The sequence below is a fragment of the Triticum aestivum genome, chromosome 2B, assembly GCF_018294505.1.
Source record: "Triticum aestivum cultivar Chinese Spring chromosome 2B, IWGSC CS RefSeq v2.1, whole genome shotgun sequence".
NCBI lineage: Eukaryota > Viridiplantae > Streptophyta > Magnoliopsida > Poales > Poaceae > Triticum > Triticum aestivum.
In genome coordinates, this window is record NC_057798.1 from 445475148 (window position 1) to 445481390 (window position 6243).

General features: G+C 48.3%; 1 long non-coding RNA gene across 1 annotated transcript; it reads left to right on the top strand.

Annotated features, from left to right (window-relative positions):
- Positions 1-3798: 3798 nt before the first annotated feature.
- LOC123045354 (uncharacterized) lies at positions 3799-5711 on the top strand. Its single transcript, XR_006421354.1, has 2 exons — positions 3799-4226; positions 4737-5711. It is a non-coding gene; the product is annotated as an uncharacterized lncRNA (long non-coding RNA).
- The last annotated feature ends 532 nt before the right edge of the window (positions 5712-6243 follow it).

Consider the following 6243-nt stretch of genomic DNA (forward strand, 5'->3'; position numbering starts at 1 on the left):
TAAGGAGGACAATGGCGACAAAAAGGACACAACAAAGGATAAAACCCCCAGACAGAAGCCAAAATGACAGCGCAGATGCCGCTCTAAGTCCAGCCACAGTAAAAATAGTGATACTAACGCTAGAAAAATCGACACCGCAGTCAACTCCAAAGGCAACAACAACCATATGGACCCAGCGATGGAGCAGGATGAGCCAGGTCTTACCGAACACAGCCCGGAGCAGACGCCTGATCATAGCGATCCCGAGGGCCGAACTCATCAACCTGCCTCCGGAGAAGAGTACAGTCCGAACGATTATGCATTCATCATCCTGGAAAAACCTTTGGAACGAGATAACCCCCACAGAAGGCTTATGGCCACCGCGAGAAGCCTAAAGAAGCAGAAGCAAAGGCTTAAGGCCGCGCAGGAAACGCTCAACCGCAGATGGAATAAAGTGCTAGACACTGAAGAAAAATATGGCGACGGTCGCCACACAAAGAGCTACCCAAAGCGCAAGCTGCTCCTAGAATTCAACGATGAGGCCATTCTGCCGAAGAACAATACAGCCAGTAGGTCAAACCAACCACTTCATGACCGCGATAGAGCAGCTACTGACGTCGCACTCGATTTATGTGAGCTCCTGGACAAAAAGGCCGGCGCGACCAGGTCCATCTATGGATCTAGAGGACATGCTCCGGCGTAGGATTACCGTCACCAAAACAATCAGACTGGTCGAATACCAGTTAGGAATCAACACCGGACACAATAACAGTCGACATCATGCCACAACATGTCCAGATACAGAGGGGCTGGACACCCTCTATGCTTCACCGAAGAGGTACTGGATCACAAATCTCCACGGGGATTCAAACCCGTGAACATAGAGGCATATGACGGAACGACAGACCCTGGGGTCTGGATTGAGGATTTTATCCTTCATATCCACATGGCTCGTGGGGACGACTTCCACGCCATCAAATACCTTCCCCTCAAGTTGAAGGGGCTAGCTCGGCACTGGTTGAAAAGCCTCCCCGAAAATTCAGTCGGAAGTTGGGAAGAACTTGAGGATGCTTTCAGGGCCAATTTTCAAGGGACCTATGTCCGACCTCCGGACACTGACGATTTAAGTCACATAATACAACAGCCCGGAGAGTCCGCCCGTAAGCTTTGGAACAGATTTCTCACTAAGAAGAATCAAATTGTTGATTGTCCGGATGCCGAAGCCCTAGCGGCCTTCAAGCACAACATCCCAGACGAGTGGCTTGCCAGACACCTCGGCCAAGAAAAGCCGAGGACAATGGCAGCCTTAACAAGCCTTATGACTCGCTTCTGCGCGGGTGAGGACAGTTGGTTGGCCCGTAGAGGCACCAGCGACCCGGGCACATCCGAAATTAGGGATGGCAACGGGAAGCCACGGCGCAATAAAAACAAGCGTCGAAACAAGGAAGAAAGTCCGGACAACATGGCGGTCAACGCCGGATTCAGGGGCTCTCGACCCGGTCAACAAAAGAAGTCATTTAAAGGCAGCAAAGAGGGGTCGTCCGGCCTGAACAAAGTCCTGGATAGATTGTGCTAAATTCATGGCACCGCCAAAAAACTTGCGAACCACACTCACAGAGAATGTTGGGTCTTTCAGCAGGCCGGCAAGTTAAATGCCGAACACAAGGGAAGGGAAACACTAAGTGAAGACGAGGATGAGCCTCACCGGCCGAACACTGGGGGACAGAAAAAAATTCCCACTAGAAGTAAAAACAGTAAACATGATCTACGCGACTCATATACCAACGAGAAGGCACAAACGCGCGCTCAGAGACGTATACGTTGTAAAGCCCGTTGCCCCCAAACTCAACCCCTGGTCGGCCTGCCCGATCACTTTTGATCACAGGGACCACCCAAAGGGTATCCGGCACGGAGGATCGGCCGCCTTGGTACTCGACCCAATAATTGATGGATACCATCTCACTCGTGTCCTCATGGACGGCGGCAGTAGTCTCAATCTAATATATTAGGACAATGTCCGCAAGATGGGGATAGACCCATCCAGAATCAGCCAAAGCAACACCACATTTAAAGGGGTGATACCAGGCGTTGAGGCCCGCTGCAGGGGCTCCCTCGTATTAGAGGTGACATTCGGTTCTCCCGACAACTCCAGAAGCGAAGAATTACTCTTCGCCATAGCTCCCCTCCGAAGCGGTTATCATGCATTGCTTGGAAGAACGGCCTTCGCTCACTTCAACGCAGTACCATATTACGCCTACCTTAAACTCAAGATGCCCGGTCCACATGGTGTCATCACCGTTAGCGGAAACACAGAGCGTTCCTTACGCGCGGAAGAGTATGTGGCGGCTCTAGCAGTCGGACACTAAGCGGCCTCTTCTATCAGAACGCATGATCGGTCATTAAGACCACGGACACGGTTAGACGAGTCCGGCGCACCACCGTCGGTAATAGCCCAGATAAAACCTGAGCCGGGTGCTATACACGTAATCCCATAGAGGGCATCAGGGGCTACAAACATGCAATAAAGCCCACCCTTTGGCTTGACCTTATTGACATGCCAATGTCTTACACTTCTACTATCCATTGATAATAACCAACTCTTCGCACGCTTACGCCATACTCTTTTACATGAGTTTTCCTTTTTACAGACACCATTCGTGCGACACCCTACCAGGGCACGGCACGACGGAGACAAAGGCGCAAACGTGCAGCAGGGCCCCGCTCAAAGGTTTCTCTTTAGATTAAGCCCCTGTGTAAACCTTCTTTATTGTCTCTTGTTGCTTGACATTCCGTGGGTACTCAATACACCCACAGGGGATACTGCCGTTATTGGCATTTCGCCACGACAAACTAACGCACGTACCTGGAAATACATGGTTCATAATCAAGGGCGCTACTCAGCCCAGTATATGTTACAAAGTCCGAATACCTTCGGGGGTGTTCGGCGTCGCGAGTTCGGCCTTATATGCATTAGCTCCGAATCACATCTTTGGTCAAATGTTCGGTTTGCCCGGCTCCTGGGTTTGCTGCCTTACGTTCCGCTTCTATCGGCTAAGGCGGCCAAAGAAGAACTACTGCGATTGTGCCCTGGTTATTCCGGATGAGCACCTTAGTAGAGAAAGCCGAAAACTGACTGTCATGATATAGCGAGAGACTGGTCAACCACTCGAGGACTCATCGGAATCTTTGGGATTCCTCCGCCTTAACGAAGGGCCGTTTCCCGGTCATGTACATACGCGCCCGTATCCGGATGCACGCGAAGGTACCAGGGGCTACATAGTAGCCCCACCATCAAACTCCTATGGCTAAGTGAAAGTGTTAAAGCTATGTAGTCCGGTTGCCTAGTTCGACGTGCGATCACCTCCTTAATGGACCAAGACGTTGGATCAAGTGTGATTACGCACATTTTTTCGAACACCCCCGCATTGTATGTGTGGGGGCTGAAGCCAACGACTGCTAACTTTCAGGTTACATATATAGGGTAGCACTATTCTTATTCTGATCCCAGCGCGTCCTATAGAGGGGCGATGGGATGTTCCTGGATTTGGAAAGGCAGCCCACCCGAACTTCTCGAAAAGAAAAAAACAACGTTCCATCGGCGCCCACCTTATCCACTCCCCGTGCTCACCTTCCCCGCAACCTCCCCGACCAACCTCCCTCCGCCGCCTCCTCGGCTCCGGCGCGCCTCCCACTGCCGGCCCCTCGGCCCCGACGCGCTTCCCGCCGTCACCTACACCGACCCGGATGCACCTCCGCCGCGGCCCATCCCTGCCAGGACGCTCCTTCGCTGCCTCTCACCCCGGCCCCGACGCACCTCCAGCCCCCCCCCAGGTTCCCACGCGCCTCCCGCCGTCGGCCACCCATCGCCGACGCCGCAGGCTGTGGATCCAGCGGAGGGCTTCTCGGAGTCGGGAGCAGAACCTCGCTCACACACCTGCGTTTGGGCCGCCGTCGGAGGGCCGTGCTCTAACTCCCTCCTGCCTCGCTCAGGATGATCGAACTGCATCGCACGGAGGAGTAGACCCGCTGGCGTGGCTGGCTTCTATTCATCGCCGTCGGGGCTTCTACCTAGCCGCTTGGCATGTCGGTCAGCACTCCCTCCCCCTCCCTACAGTCGTCCAGCTCCACCCATCTGAGCTTCCTCCAGGTAGCACTCACCTGCACCGTGCTTCCCACACTGTCGTGCATCAACGAGGAGGCAAGGTGCTTCTCCTTCTCACCTCGGCCAGTGGCTTCTCCTCCTGAAGGTAACACTTTCAAAAAGACTACAATATCTGCTCTGTACGTACCTTTAGCAGAATTAGGTGATGAAAAATGTTGCTCCTTTTATGTATTGTTGATTCCATACTTTTTTTCTGTTCTTAGAAAAAACTCATATGAAATAGCACGCTCTACTGAATTTTCATCAGTTATACTGCCCATATTACAAACATTTTAGTTTATTGACAAGAGAAAGATATCATCAGTACAACAGCAGCAACTTTTAGCGCATATAACTCATATACATAGAGCAGTTTAGTAATATAAAAATCAATAGTTCAAATATAGTTGGTACAAAAGAAATAGTTCAGAAAAAAAATTACGTGTCATTTTAATAAAACCCGTAAATATGCGTGAAGCTCCAATGCATGCCCAGATCAGTTTAGATACACAACATTCCATGTATGTCCTACAGTTTGTACAGTTTCCTTAGTTTCTTCCGATTCATACTTTCATTTTGTTAAATATGTCTCTTGATGAAATCCTTACCTGCACAGCATTCAGAGGTGGAAGTGTGCAGAGATGCACCGTCCAAGTCCCAATTGCGCTGACAGTGACCCAACACCATCACAGTCCAGCCCCGTAGCGTCAGGGAGGTCGAGGCCATCGCGAACAGAAGTCCACAACAGAAGGTGACGGTCAGCGTAGCACTTCTTCCATCCCATCCCATCCATGTTTCAGATATTTCTGATTTTGGGTAGCAACAATGCATAATGTATGGAAGCCAGTCAGGCCCGCATGCACTGCAGCTGCTCACTTCCTCATCGCCCGCTGTCGGCGACAACACTCCCTTCCTCCAGCGCGTCACCGGCGCGGCCAACCACCTACACCGGCTTCGGCTGCAACCATGGCGCCTCTTTTTGTCAACCTCTAGCATGTTTTTTGTTTCTTGATAACAGCCTATTGCTTATGCTTATGATTTGTTTGTTCTACGGATATGAAGGTTATGCCACCGATAGCTCAAATCCTCTCTCCATCAACTCATGTAAATTGTCGCATTTGACACCTGAGAATTACTCTCCCCAGGATATGAAGAACCCAACCGGTGCTTCTTAGTTGAGGCATGTCAGAAGCTCCCCTCCTATCGTGTAGTGGTACAAAACTGTGTGTGGACGCTTTGTTGTGTCAGCTGAAGAAGTTCAATGCAGGGAAACAGGAACTACGCCATGTACAAGGGCTATGTGCCGGCATCGGTGAAGTTCTACTAAGCTATACGCCGGATTTACTGGTCATTGGTGAAAAAATCAGTTATTAAACAAACACTTTCATATGATGTCAGGCAAAAGAAATTGTGGATGTGCTGTCCACGTGTGTGCGCGGTACACTGAATTGAAAAAAACTAGTTTTGTCATGTTTATTTTCCATATTAGTTTTATAGCGTTTGTTTTTTGTGTTCATGGAGTAAATTAGGAAGTTCAAATTTTATGTTCATGGATCCAAATATTAAACATTGCAAAAAGATGTTGCCATCAGTGTTTCAATTGTTATGTGTGCATTTTAATTTGCTGTAATTTTTTGCATGACATACACGATCGAGTTCAGAGCACACTTGCGTTCATGCATGCAAAAAATGTTGTGTGTGTCTTTGTGCAATGGGTAGTTATTTTTTCTTTTTGCGTATAAAAAGATAGAAGTTCAAACAAAAAAAATGCAAAAGTTCAAAAAATATGTGACAAAAAAGATCGTTTAATCTAACAGCGAAAAAAATGTAAATCCACACAAGAAGTTCGATATATATAAAAGTTATGTGTATGTTTTATCAGGTAGGAAGCTAATTATTTTTAAAAAAATAGAGTAGTTAAAAATTCATTATTTTTTTATTTTCTATTACAAATGGTAACAACAAAGAAGTCCAGATTGAAAAAAAAATCAAGAAGTTCAATTTTTTAAAAAAGTAGAACAGTTCGGTTTATATGAAAATCCAGATTTTCCTCGTTACTAAATAATAAACCAAGAAATTCAATTTCAAAAAAATGGAGCAGTTCAATATTTATTACAAAAACT